The 15,630-nt window shown below is 42.9% G+C and overlaps 1 long non-coding RNA gene across 1 annotated transcript in view; it reads left to right on the forward strand.

Moving 5' to 3' along the window:
- Nucleotides 1-15,630, forward strand: part of LOC139458325 (uncharacterized) — a 139,926-nt gene that overhangs the window by 112,919 nt on the left and 11,377 nt on the right. The gene's annotated exons all lie outside the window — the stretch shown is intronic.

A 15,630-nucleotide genomic window follows, 5' to 3' on the forward strand; every position in this document is an offset into this window, starting at 1 on the left:
ATGCACTAGGGTTTTGGGAGAAAGACACTTGATACATGCAATCGGGTATTGGGGGATAGACACTGGATACATGCACTCGGGTATTGGGAGACAGAAACTGGATACATGCACTTGGGTATTGGGAGGTAGACACTGGGGTATTAGGAGACAGACACTGGGGTATTGGGAAACAGACACTGGGGTATCGGGAGACAGACACTCGGGTATTGGGAGACAGACACTTGGGTATTGGGAGACAGACACTGGGGTATTTGGAAACAGACACTGGGGTATAGGGAGACAGACACTGTGGTATTGGGAGACAGACACTGGGGTATTAGGAGACAGACACTGGGGTATTGGTAGACAGACACCGGGGTATTGGGGGACAGGCACTGGGTACATGCACTGGGGTATTGGGGGGCAGGCACTGGATACATGCATTGGGGTATTAGGAGAGACAAACACTGGATACATGCACGGGGGTATTGGGACACGTACGTTGGACACATGCACTGAAGTATTGGGGCACAAACACTGGACACATGCACTGGGGTATTGGGAGAAAGACACCTCACACATTGACACAGGCACATTGGTATTGGGGTATTAGGGCACATACACTGGACACATGCACTGGGGTACTGGGACACATACACTGGACACAGGCAATGGGTTTTCTGGGCACATACACCGGGATACTGGGAGACAGACACTGTATACATGCACTTGGGGATTGGGAAACAGACACTGGACACATGTACTCGAGTATTTGGAGACAGACACTGGCCACATGCACTGGGGTATTGGGAAACAGACACTGGACACAGGCACTGGGATTTCTTGGCACATACACTCGATACAGGCTGTGGGGTGTTGGTACACATACACTGGACACACGGACACTTGGGAGACAAAGACTGGACACAGGCTCTGGGGTATTCGAAGACAGACACTAGACACAGGCACTTTGGTATTGGGAGACAGACACTGGGGAACACACTGGACACATGCACTGGGGTATTGGGGCACGTACACTGGACACATGCACTGTGGTATTGGGGCACGTATTACTGGACACATGCACTGTGGTATTGGGGCACGTATTACTGGACACATGCACTGGGGTATTTGGAGACAGATACTGGACACGGGTACTTACTTCCATCATTGACACGGTGGAACACAGGCACTGGACAAGGACACTGAACACAGATATTTTGACATACACACATGACCTTGACACATACAGTGAAACACAAACGGCATATAGACAAAAGCACATTCATAAAATTGTTATGATTAGTATTTTTAGTATTTTATACACAGGCCCCTCAGTTGTTCAGACACACCACCTTACTATCTAGATATAGAATCTCCATGCGATCTCTCTTTAAATTCACCACATAATTGATTACTTGTTTTTCCGAACCTTGCCAGCCAAAGGGGAGATAACTCGACAGGATGACATCAAGGATGGGGAACCTGTCAGGACCCCGGGGGTTTTCTCCGCACTGATAGGGGTCGCGTTTCAATGTGTGAAGTTTTCAAGGGAACAAGCTCCAAGCTTGATTCCCCATGCGAGGGCCATGCGAGGTCCAGCAAGACAGCTCCCGAAGGGGATCAATTCTTATTTTTGGATAGATAACCAAAAGCATATGCACGTTCTCACAACGTTATAGAAATATGATACTAGAACATATACTGTGGGATTTCTTCCTCGAGAGAATCTCATAGCAATACAGTACCGGCCGAATTCAATCACACAACACATTCAAGGGAGACAACTCACGATAAAGTGCAGAGGACAGTCGCATTTTGTCTTTCTATCCGAGCATAAGAAATAATTAACCATCACAACCATCTCAATCCTTATTCCCAACCAAGCAAACCCGATCCCTTACCGACACCCGACCCGTCAGAATTGAGAAGTCTCGGATTAAAACGTGTCGTAGAGAAAGTGTGCTTTATATTGATTTGAAACTCTACTCCTGGAATGTCCTGTATGTCCCTGCGCTCCGTCAATGACCGATCATACAATGTGTCCTGAGTACCCCTGTATTGAGAAGGGTATTGACCCGGTTGAAGTCTAGACGAGTACTAATCGATACTGCAGGTATGAACAGGTGTTCAAGTCGATGAGAATGGTCTGGAACTAGCGTTGATATACATCCCTGAGATTTCATACTTGAGTCCAAAAATATTCTTCAGTTATATAATATTATTTTAGTGAAAGACTTGGGGATGATAGGCACCTTTTTGGTCCACTGAATGAGCAGTAGGTATTTTTGGCGTCCAACAATGTGCTTTAGTTACTTTAAATTATTCATTTGGAATGTCTGTGTATGGACACCATTTTTGGTCCGCTTGATGTGCATTCTAAAAAATATCTTTATACCATTTTTCATTTTCTAGGTGAAAATTTCTGTTGAGAAATCAGTGTAACGAGGCCAGGTGAGGTCAACGTAGGGTGGTTAGGTGGTGATCTGTGTAACGAGGTCAGGTGGAGATCAGTGTAACGAGGTCAGGTGGAGATCTGTGTAACGAAGTTAGGTGGAGATCTGTGTAGGGTGGTCAGGTGGAGATCTGTATAACGAGGTCAGTCTAGGGAGGTCAGTGGAGGTCAGTGTAACGAGGTCAGGTGGAGATCTGTGTAACGAGGTCAGGTGGAGATCTGTGTAACAAAGTTAGGTGGAGATCTGTGTAGGGTGGTCAAGTGGAGGTCAGTGTAGGGTGGTCAGGTGGAGATCTTTGTAACGAGGTCAGGTGGAGATCTTTGTAACGAGGTCAGGTGGAGATCTGTTTAACGAGGAGATCTGTGTAGGGTGGTCAGGTGGAGATCTGTGTAACGAAGTCAGGTGGAGATCAGTGTAACGAGGTCAGGTGGAGATCTGTGTAACGAGGTCAGGTGGAGATCTGTGTAGGGTGGTCAGGTGGAGATCTGTATAGGCCAGGTGAGGTCAACGTAGGGTGGTTAGGTGGTGATCTGTATAACGAGGTCAGGTTGAGATCAGTGTAACGAGGTCAGGTGGAGATCTGTGTAACGAAGTTAGGTGGAGATCTGTGTAGGGTGGTCAGGTGGAGATCTGTATAACGAGGTCAGTCTAGGGAGGTCAGTGGAGGTCAGTGTAACGAGGTCAGGTGGAGATCTGTGTAACGAGGTCAGGTGGAGATCTGTGTAACAAAGTTAGGTGGAGATCTGTGTAGGGTGGTCAAGTGGAGGTCAGTGTAGGGTGGTCAGGTGGAGATCTTTGTAACGAGGTCAGGTGGAGATCTTTGTAACGAGGTCAGGTGGAGATCTGTTTAACGAGGAGATCTGTGTAGGGTGGTCAGGTGGAGATCTGTGTAACGAAGTCAGGTGGAGATCAGTGTAACGAGGTCAGGTGGAGATCTGTGTAACGAGGTCAGGTGGAGATCTGTGTAGGGTGGTCAGGTGGAGATCTGTGTAACGAGGTCAGGTGGAGATCAGTGATGGGTGGTCAGGTGGAGGTTTGTGTAGGGTGGTCAGGTGGAGATCTGTGTAACGAGGTCAGGTGGAGATCAGTGTAACGAGGTCAGGTGGAGGTCAGTGTAGGGAGGTCAGGTGGAGATCTGTGTAACGAGGTCAGGTGGAGATCTGTGTAACGAGGTCAGGTGGAGATCTGTGTAACGAGGTCAGGTGGAGATCTGTGTAACGAGGTCAGGTGGAGGTTTGTGTAGGGTGGTCAGGTGGAGATCTGTGTAACGAGGTCAGGTGGAGATCAGTGTAACGAGGTCAGGTGGAGATCTGTGTAGGGTGGTCAGGTGGAGGTCAGGAATGGGTGGTCAGGTGGAGATCTGTGTAGGGAGGTCAGGTGGAGATCTGTGTAGGGTGGTCAGGTGGAGATCTGTGTAACGAGATCACGTGGAGGTCAGTGTAGGGAGGTCAGGTGGAGATCTGTGTAACGAGGTCAGGTGGAGATCTGTGTAACGAGGTCAGGTGGAGATCTGTGTAGGGTGGTCAGGTGGAGGTCAGGAATGGGTGGTCAGGTGGAGATCTGTGTAGGGAGGTCAGGTGGAGATCTGTGTAGGGTGGTCAGGTGGAGATCTGTGTAACGAGATCACGTGGAGGTCAGTGTAGGGAGGTCAGGTGGAGATCAGTGTAACGAGGTCAGGTGGAGATCTGTGTAACGAGGTCAGGTGGAGATCTGTGTAACGAGGTCAGGTGGTGATTTGTGTAACGAGGTCAGGTGGAGGTCAGTGTAACGAGGTCAGGTGGAGGTCAGTGGAGTTTAGTGTAGGGAGGTCAGGTGGAGATCTGTGTAACGAGGTCAGGTGGAGGTCAGGAATGGGTGGTCAGGTGAAGATCTGTGTAGGGAGGTCAGGTTGAGATCTGTGTAACGAGGTCAGGTGGAGGTCAGTGTAGGGAGGTCAGGTGGAGGTCAGGAATGGGTGGTCAGGTGGAGATCTGTGTAGGGTGGTCAGGTGGAGAACTGTGTAACGAGATCACGTGGAGGTCAGTGTAGGGAGGTCAGGTGGAGATCTGTGTAACGAGGTCAGGTGGAGATCTGTGTAACGAGGTCAGGTGGAGATCTGTGTAACGAGGTCAGATGGTGATCTGTGTAACGAGGTCAGGTGGAGGTCAGTGTAACGAGGTCAGGTGGAGGTCAGTGGAGTTTAGTGTAGGGAGGTCAGGTGGAGATCTGTGTAACGAGGTCAGGTGGAGGTCAGGAATGGGTGGTCAGGTGAAGATCTGTGTAGGGAGGTCAGGTGGAGATCTGTGTAGGGTGGTCAGGTGGAGGTCAGTGATGGGTGGTTAGGTGGAGATCTGTGTATCGAGGTCAGGTGGAGATCTGTGTAGGGTGGTCAGGTGGATATCAGTGTAACGAGGTCAGGTGGAGATCTGTGTAACGAGGTCAGGTGGAGATCTGTGTAACGAGGTCAGGTGGAGATCAGTGTAACGAGGTCATGTGGAGGTCATTGTAGGGAGGTCAGGTGGAAATCTGTGTAGGGTGGTCAGGTAGAGGTCAATGTAGAGCGGTCAGGTGAGATATGTGTAGGGTGGTCAGGTTGAGACCTGTGTAGGGAGGTCAGGCGGAGATTTGTGTAGGGTGTTCAGGTGGAGACCTGTATAGGGAGGTCAGGTGGAGGCTAATGTAGAGCGGTCAGGGGAGATCTGTGTACGGAGGTTAGGTTGAGACATGTGTAGGGAGGTCAGGTGGAGATCTGTGTAGGGATGTCAGGTGGAGGTCAGTGTAGATAGGTTGGCTTGAGGTCAGTACAGGGAGGTCAAGTGGAGGTCATTGCGTCATGGTCGCGTTGAGATCAGTTTAGATCCGGGTGGAGGTCGTTGTTTAGTATCCTAAGAATATGAAATTATGTCTAATATTGACTGCCGCTCAATAAATCGTGTATCTTTAAAAAAAAAATATTTTTTCATATTTTTTTGCAACATGTGTCACCTGATTTAAACAAAGGAGGGAAACACTTGTTATCGCCTTTGACGGGTAGATTAAGAAGATATTAAATATTAATGAAATTGTTTTGCCTTGTCTACAGTTTCAAAGTGTCTTATTAGATAATGAAATATGTTCTTCCTCTGGCAGTTTACATGGCCGATAACAGTAACCAGTGACACAAATCATAATTTACTTAATAATTCAGGACCTATAATCTTCTGGCGTTCATAAATCACTGCATTAACAAGAAGCACTAAGAAAAGAAAATTATCTTAGTTACATTTTCTTTTACGGGTAGAAATTGATGAACTTGGACATCGTCAAGAAAGCTTGTTGTAACAACAAATATTATTTTAATAATGCACAAATGAGATAAATATAATATCGGGATGTTTCATAAAAAGTTTAATCAAATAATTAGCTCTCTTACGCTGCAATTGGTTCATTTATGAGTGAATTCTATTTTTGATAGGAACCGAGCTCTTAACAGTGTTCCTGACGTATGCCGATAAAATAAATAATGTGCATTGTGCATATTTATAATGAGGGTGGGGGTGTGTGGGGATGGGGGTGAGGATGGTGGTGGAGTAGGGGTTGGGTGAGGGGATGCGGGTTGTGCATGTGTGTGTGTGTGTGGGAGGGGGGGGGGGGGGGGAGGGTGGGTGGGGGTGGGGGGTTATAATGAAACTGATTTTGAAATCAGAGTGACTATCATTATGAGAGACCTCTATGTATTTCATGGTAGGTATTAACGGCATTGAATGGATTTGAGGGCGATGTTATCTGCTAGAAGGCGTTTGGATAGTGATCTTCAACATTCTACAGTAGTCATGTGTTTATGATATTTGAGTGGCGTTGAGATGTTTATATCCCAAATAAACTAACGCCATGAAGCAAACCCCCATTATGACGTCATGAACAAAGGGCGACAACTGCTGTAACGTTGTAAGTATTCTCTGTTTAAGTGATGGGGTAGAAAGGGTGGCCGTTCTGAAATCCCTCCCTTACCTGACAGCCGCCATGGTTTGAAATCCGAGTTTCGTCCCGTTTATGATGTTTTAGCTTTAAACTATATTCTTAGATTGTTTTAAGAAAAATAGAGAGTTAAGATAAATACTGTTTAAAGCGTGAATGTGGAGGAGTAAAGATATCACTGTCTTCCTCGATAAGGAGGTTTGTTTAAGGCATTATTGTCTGTATGGAGAAGTAGCGGTTAAGGCATCACTGTCTGTAAGGATAAGGAGCGGCCCAAGGTACTAGTATCACTGTATGGAGAAGTAGTGGTTAAGGTATCACTGTCTGTATAGGGGAAGAAGCGGTTAAAGCATCACTGTCTGTATAGGGGAAGTAGCGGTTAAGGCATCACTGTCTGTATGGAGAAGTAGCGGTTAAGGCATCACTGTCTGTATGGAGAAGTAGCGGTTAAGGCATCACTGTCTGTATAGGAGAAGTAGCGGTTAAGGCATCACTGTCTGTAAGGATAAGTAGCGGCTAAGGTACTAGTATCACTGTATGGAGAAGTAAGGGTTAAGGCAGCACTGTCTGTATTCAGAAGTAGTGGTTAAGGCATCACTGTCTGTATGGGAAAGTAGCGGTTAAGGCATCACTGTCTGTATTAAGAAGTAGTGGTTAAGGCATCACTGTCTGTATAGGGGAAGTAGCGGTTAAGACATCACTGTCTGTATGGAGAAGTAGCGGTTAAGGCAGCACTGTATGTATGCAGAAGTAGCGGTTAAGGCATTACTGTCTGTATAGGGGAAGTAGCGGTTAAAGCATCACTGTCTATATGGAGAAGTAGTGGTTAAGGCAGCACTGTCTGTATGGAGAAGTAGCGGCTAGGGTACTAGTATCACTGTATGGAGAAGCAGCGGTTAAGGCATCACTGTCTGTATAGGGGAAGTAGCGGTTAAGACATCACTGTCTGTATAGGGGAAGTAGTGGTTAAGGTATCACTGTCTGTATGGAGAAGTAGCGGTTAAGGCAGCACTGTCTGTAAGGAAAAGTAGCGGTTAAGGTATCACTGTCTGTGTGCAGAAGTGTCGGTTAAGGCATCACTGTCTGTAAGGAAAAGTAGCGGTTAAGGTATCACTGCATGGAGAAGGAGTGGTTAAGGCATCACTCTCTGTATAGGGGAAGAAGCGGTTAAGAATCACTGTCTGTATAGGGGGAAAAGCGGTAAAGGCATCACTGTCTGTATTGAAAAGTAACGATTAAGGCAGCACTGTTTAAGTCATCAGTGTCTGTCTGTATGTAATTGTTTAAGTCATCAGTGTCTGTCTGTGTGTGATTGTTTGAGTCATCAGCGTCTGTCTGAATGTTATGGTTAAGAGGTTCCCTCTATTAGAAGGCATGTTGTTCGAATTTCTGATTTTATAAGTTATTTTTAAGAAATTTCTGCTTACTGAAGAATGTTTTAAGTAACATTTCTAGGAAGGTAATGATATGAATAACTACGAAAGTAAATACAGTAGCAGTGTCTCTCCGGGGACAACTGGTTTACCAAGTATACCTTCTTTTATACTTGAATCTTTGGCTTGTAGCGTATGAAGTCTGGCGATGACACGAGTGAAAAGGGCAGAATGGCACAAAGGCGTTACGGGAACCTTTAGTTTCAGGACAAAGTGTACAGAGGGCACTCTAGGAAATTAATAAATTTATGATTAAATTTTGTTGAATTTCTTTGGGATGTTATGGAGACTGGTGTCTAATTGTTGCTGAGATTGTAAAACGATATTTGTTTATTCGAACTGCTCAAGTGAGAAACTGCGTTATCACGAAATGGATAGTGGATAGTCACAATCGGATAATTATGCCCATGAGGTCACCCAGCTTTTAGCAAGGCAGATACATCCATGCGATGCAAACTTGCCAAAATCTTCTCTGTTGCCTAACTTTACCAATGGGTTCAGACATAGGTGTCCTGATGTGTGAGTGCTAAAATGAATATACATGGCTGCAAATCATTTGGCACTATAAAATCTATATTTTGGTTCATTCAGACATTGTAATCAAACGGCTTTTCTGAAGTTCCCTTTGTGAATGAAAGCATGTCGTTCATTTGGGTTTCTTTTAAGAATGACATAAAAGGACAAGAGATTATTACCCCGTGTGAAAGTATGTATCTATCAAATACCAAAGGATTGCCTGCAAAGTGTTTGTTCCTAGTATATGCTCCTCACAATACGACACCGCTGTTAATCTCTGTGTAGACTGAACCAAAGGTACTATCGACAGGAGTCACCTATATATTCTGTCGCGGAAATTTCGAGCAGATTAGGGTAACAGTATACCACGGCCGTTGTAACATTGAAAGCATTATCCATTTTACGAATGCGTTACCATGGTTTTAGATTGGTGTGGTGATGGAAACACTCTGTAAACCCTTGTGTTCTGACGTCCAGAGACGGCGCGAACTATTTACCATCTATGGAAAAAACAAACGATTTTAGAAAAAAATGAATTTCAGTTACGGTGTTCATCAAAGTTTGCGTGCATTTTGCAGGGGGATCGTTGAGTATTATGTTGCATAATATCACGGATGTCGTCAACAGCTCGACGGACGTTCACATCAAGGTGTGGGTGGAGTCCGCCATTACGTATAGAGTGGACTCGTAACCTTGGTAACTCAAAAATAAATAGCGAAGCATGTGTTCATAGGTCCAGAATCTACCAGGTTAGGAAACTGCTTATTTGTTCTTAAATTTTCAATAAATGGAAAGCGAAATCAATACTGATTCTCAGACAAAACGTCGTCGGGGTAACCGCTGTGGATGTCGTGTTCTTCTTCCCCAAACACCATTCTCTACTAAATGCGTTTAGACATACAGAAACCGGTAACAGGTGCAATATTTGAATAGGTTATAAGCAGTTAATTTGGTCAGGTATCAATTATACAAGTGCGATGAATTGATTTGTGTTTCATATGCTATGTGGGCTGAGAAGACTAGTTCTTGAATTTTGCTCGTTTTAAATTCACCCCGACACCTGGTGTCTTCATTGTAATAACAGTAATTTTGAGACATGTCCCTAACTTGTGACACGTATTTGTGGTGTGTGTGCGTACGTGTGCGTGTGTGTGTCTGTGTGTGTGCGTGTGCATGTGTGTGTGGGGAGGTGTATTTATGGTTGTTGGGTGGGGTGTGTGTATGGGTTTGTGTGGGGGCGATGTGGGGTGAGATGGCGGTGTTACTACACAGTATATGCAGCGAGCAATTATCTTTTTGATAAAACCTGTAGCAAAATGTTTGTTCCGTTTTTTTTCTGGAACATATTATTCTTCAAAATCAATCCCACCAAGTGATAATGGCGATTCTTAACTAATGGACATACTGGGGATTCTGAGAGTGTACAATTTTATGACCGGTTATGACAAATAGGCAATGATATAAATAATGACCCCGACTCCAGTTTATACCCCTAGACAGTGAAGAGGTCTTTACCCTCATGTTTCGTCCACAACACTGTATAATTATGTTCACTGTCAAGAATCCTACTTGGAGTATCATAAAACAATGAACTGGACGCTGTATATTTCAGCGCTGACAAAACGCAAATGTAAACTGGTCATCCTGACCTAGTTATTCCAGGAGATGACCATATCCCAATGTTCCTTATGTGTTATATTAAGATTAATCTATAATATTTTGCTAGTGTCAATCGAGGTGCTAGGCTCGTGGTTGTAACATTCACTCGCAACGCCGCAGGCCCAGGTTCTTTTCCCAACAATGTAGAGTGTGTGAAGTCTATTCGTGGTGTTTTAGAAATATTTCATGAATATTGGCACCACAGAAATATTTCCTGAATGTGAGAACCAGAGAAATATTTAATTGATATGAGCTCCAAATAGATAGTTTGTTAATATAGGCACAAGGGAGATATTTCATGAATATAAGCCCCAGACAGGTATTTTGTGAATGAAGGCACAAGAGAAATTAATGATATTTGTGAATATGGGCACAAGAGAAATAATTCATTAATATGAAGCTCAGCGAGTTTTTGTGTGTAAATATTAGCCCGACGGAATGAATGTTGCACCAGTGTAATATTTCATGAATATGAGAAGCAGAGACATATCTAATTGATAAGAGCTCAAAAAAGATGTTTTGTGAATGTGGGCACAAGAGAGATATTTCATTAATATTAGCTCCAAAAAGATATTTTGTGACTATAAGCACAAGAAAGATATCTCATTCATATGAAGTCCCGAGAGATATTTTGAGCACAAGGTAAATAATATTTGAATATGAGTGAATTACAATTTAACGACACCTTAGCAATATTTCAGCCATTTCAAGAAATATCTCTCTGGTGCTCACATTCAAGAAATATCTCTCTGGTGCTCACATTCAAGAAGTATCTCTCTGGTGCTCACATTCAAGAAATATCTCTCTGGTGCTCACATTCAAGAAATATCTCTCTGGTGCTTACATTCAAGAAATATCTCTCTGGTGCTCATATTCAAGAAATATCTCTCTGGTGCTCACATTCAAGAAATATCTCTCTGGTGCTCATATTCAAGAAGTATCTCTCTGGTGCTCACATTCGAGATATATCTCTCTGGTGCTTTATTTCAAGAAGTATCTCTCTGGTGCTCACATTCAAGAAATATCTCTCTGGTGCTCACATTCAAGAAATATCTCTCTGGTGCTCACTTTCAAGAAATATCTCTCTGGTGCCCACATTCAAGAAATATCTCTCTGGTGCTCATATTCAAGAAATATCTCTCTGGTGCCCACATTCAAGAAGTATCTCTCTGGTGCTCATATTCAAGAAATATCTCTCTGGTGCTCACATTCAAGAAATATCTCTCTGGTGCTTACATTCAAGAAATATCTCTCTGGTGCTCACATTCAAGAAATATCTCTCTGGTGCTCACATTCAAGAAATATCTCTCTGGTGCTCACATTCAAGAAATATCTCTCTGGTGCTCACATTCAAGAAATATCTCTCTGGTGCTTACATTCAAGAAATATCTCTCTGGTGCTCACATTCAAGAAATATCTCTCTGGTGCTCACATTCAAGAAATATCTCTCTGGTGCTCATATTCAAGAAATATCTCTCTGGTGCTCACATTCGAGATATATCTCTCTGGTGCTTTATTTCAAGAAATATCTCTCTGGTGCTCACATTTAAGAAATATCTCTCTGGTGCTCACTTTCAAGAAATATCTCTCTGGTGCCCACATTCAAGAAATATCTCTCTGGTGCTCATATTCAAGAAATATCTCTCTGGTGCTCACATTCAAGAAATATCTCTCTGGTGCTCATATTCAAGAAGTATCTCTCTGGTGCTCATATTCAAGAAATATCTCTCTGGTGCTCACATTTAAGAAATATCCCTCTGGTGCTTACATTCAAGAAATATCTCTCTGGTGCTCATATTCAAGAAATATCTCTCTGGTGCTCACATTCAAGAAGTATCTCTCTTGTGCTCACATTCAAGAAACATCTCTCTGGTGCTCATATTCAAGAAATATCTCTCTGGTGCTCACATTCAAGAAATATCTCTCTGGTGCTCACATTCAAGAAGTATCTCTCTGGTGCTTACATTCAAGAAATATCTCTCTGGTGCTCACATTCAAGAAGTATCTCTCTTGTGCTCACATTCAAGAAACATCTCTCTGGTGCTCATATTCAAGAAATATCTCTCTGGTGCTCACATTCAAGAAATATCTCTCTGGTGCTCACATTCAAGAAATATGGGTGAGACAGTTGGTGTTCTTGGCCTTGGTGGTATTGATCATGAATGCTGTATAAATGAGGAGGTCTCCGCGAAGGTGAGATTTGTGATGGTTCAATTGGACTTGAGATCGTTGAGATCGTCTGTGATGGTAGATGTTGCGGAGTTTTAATGGGAAAGATCGTGTGTGGTGTTACAAGGTGGATGTTTGCAGGATGAGACCTGTGTGACAGAACAAGGTTGACTTGGGCTGGATGAGATTTTGTGTAAAGGTACAATATGGACTTGGGCTGGACGAGATTGTGTGTGATGGTACATATCATGGCCTTTGACTGGGTGAGATTGTGTGTGATGGTTCAATATGGACTTGGGCTGGGTGATATTGTGTGTGATGGTACATATCATGGACTTGGACTGTGTGAGATTATGTCTGATGGTTCAATATGGACTTGGACTGAGTGATATTGTGTGTGATGGCATATATCTTGGACTTGGACTGGATTAGATGGTTTGTGATGTAACATATCATGGACTTTGAGTGGTTGAGATTATGTGCACTGGTACATATCATGGACTTGGGCTGGGTGAAATTGTATGTAATGGTACATATTATGGACTTGGACTGGATGAGATTGTTTGTGATGGTACATATTATGGACTTGGACAGGGTGAAATTGTGTGTGATGGTACATATCATGGACTTTGAGTGGTTGAGATTATGTGTGATGGTACATATCTTGGACTTGGACTGGGTGAGATTGTGTGTGATGGTTCAATATGGACTTTGGCTGGGTGATATTGTGTGTGATGGTACATATCATGGACTTGGACTGTGTGAGATTATGTCTGATGGTTCAATATGGACTTGGACTGAGTGATATTGTGTGTGATGGCATATATCTTGGACTTGGACTAGATTAGATGGTTTGTGATGTAACATATCATGGACTTTGAGTGGTGGAGATTATGTGTAATGGTACATATCATGGACTTGGGCTGAGTGAAATTGTATGTAATGGTACATATTATGGACTTGGACTGGGTGAGATTGTTTGTGATGGTACATATTATGGACTTGGACTGGGTGAAATTGTGTGTGATGGTACATATCATGGACTTTGAGTGGTTGAGATTATGTGTGATGGTACATATCTTGGACTTGGACTTGGTGAGATTGTTTGTGATGGTACATATCATGGCCTTTGACTGGGTGAAATTGTATGTAATGGTACATATCATGGATTTGGACTGGGTGAGGTTGTTTGTGATGGTTCAATATGGACTTGGACTGCGTGAGATTGTGTGTGATGGTACATATCATGGACTTTTGGTGAGATTGTGTGTGATGGTACATATCATGGCCTTTGACTGGGTGAGATTGTGAGTGATGGTACATATCATGGACTTGGGCTGGGTGAGATTGTGTGTGATTGTAAATATTATGGTATTTGGCTGTGTGAGATTGTGTGTGATGGTACATATTATGGTATTTGGCTGTGTGGGATTATGTGTGATGGTACATATCTTGGACTTGGACTGGATGAGATGGTTTGTGATGTAACATATCCTGGACTTTGAGTGGTTGAGATTATGTGTAATGGTACATACCATGGACTTGGCCTGGGCGCGATTGTGTGTGAGGTACATACCATGGACTTGGGCTGGGCGCGATTGTGTGTGATGGTACATATCATGGCCTTTTGGTGAGAGTGTGTGTTGGTACATATCATGGACTTTTGGTGAGACTGTGTATGATGGTATATATGATGGACTTTGACTGGGTGAGATTGCGTGTGATTGTAAATATTATGGTATTTGGCTGTGTAAGATTGTGTGTGATGGGTCAAAATGGACTTGGACTGGGTGAAATTGTATGTAATGGTACATATTATGGACTTGGACTAGGTGAGATTGTTTGGGATGATTCAATATGGACTTGGACTGCGTGAGATTGTGTGATTGTAAATATTATGGAATTTGACTGGGTGAGATTGTGTGTGATGATTTAATATGGACTTTGAGTGGTTGTGATTATGTGTAATGGTACATACCATGGCCTTTGACTGAGTGAGATTGTGTGTGACGGTACATATCATGGACTTAGGCTGGGTGAGATTGTGTGTGACGGCACATATCATGGACTTAGGCTGGGTGAGATTGTGTGTGACGGTACATATTATGGACTTAGGCTGGGTGAGATTGTGTGTGACGGTACATATCATGAACTTAGGCTGGGTGAGATTGTGAGTGACGGCACATACCATGGCCTTTGACTGGGTGAGATTGTGTGTGACGGCACATATCATGGACTTAGGCTGGGTGAGATTGTGTCTGACGGTACATATCATGGACTTAGGCTGGGTGTGATTGTGTGTGACGGTACATATGATGGTCTGGTGTGAGGGCAAGTATGATAAATGTCAAGTTGATTGTTAATGGTGTAAATTGGAGTTGAAGACCTGGTAAATAATTGTGTTGACTTTGGTTGTATATTTAGGGCATGCTACATTTCTCCTCAGTTTGAAGTATCCTTTCTGATTTCTAACAAAGTTGTGTGTGTGTACATGCAACGTATCTCGTTCCTCTTATAGCAGGACACTTAAACAATTGTCTTTTAGAAACCGTAGTTTTAATATAGATACGGTTGTCTTTTTAAAAGTCTCTATTCTTTTAAGCGAGTGAGTGAGTATAGTTTTGTGTTGCTCCACTTTTACCAATATTCCAGCAATATCACGGCGGGAGACACCACAAATGAGCTTCACACATTGTACCCATGTCGAGAATCGAAACCGGGTCTTCGACGTGACGAACGAACGCTGTAACTACTAGGCTACCCCACCGCCCCTGTATTCTTTTAAGCAAGTGATAAAGGTATCAGCACCTGTAACACACGTCGCAGTGAAAGAATAAAAAAGTTGAAATCCAGAAGTTAACCCTATCTTCACTTAAACTTTGTTTCTGAATCCTGTGTTTTCGTGTCCCAATGACTCACGTTTAATGTTTGGTGTTAACGTGAAAACAGCAATTATGGTGTTGCATGCAAAGAGTTGATAGTTCCTAAAATGATATAATATCGGAAGGGTAGAATTCTGACACTATTTTATGATTGTTTAATGGCTGCATTACGATCTAAAAACTACGATTGTAAGACCATTCTCAGCAGTAAATCGTTTGACGTGGATGAATGCATTTATTATTGTTCTTTGTTAGTCTCCGAAATTTCTATTTTTAAAAGGAAATTCAACTTGAAGATCATTTGACATATACTAGAAAGAGTCCATATGCAATCAGTTGAGTTGATGTGTAAGGTTAATTAAAACCAAATGCGAACGTGATCGCATGTTTTTATTTACATTCATAAGTTTTTTAATCATATAGGAGTCACATCTGACTGCATTTAATTGGTATTTCGTTTAAAGTGTTTACCAATTTCGAATTTAATGGTATGTCATTCTTCTTAAAATATAATAATATTATATTTACGAATATTAAAGCATGTTTTGCCACATCAAATATTTATTCAAATAAATATATATGACTCATGTGGATGATGTC

This window comes from Haliotis cracherodii, unplaced genomic scaffold (assembly GCF_022045235.1).
Source record: "Haliotis cracherodii isolate W230 unplaced genomic scaffold, xgHalCrac1.p SCAF_12, whole genome shotgun sequence".
Taxonomy (NCBI): domain Eukaryota; kingdom Metazoa; phylum Mollusca; class Gastropoda; order Lepetellida; family Haliotidae; genus Haliotis; species Haliotis cracherodii.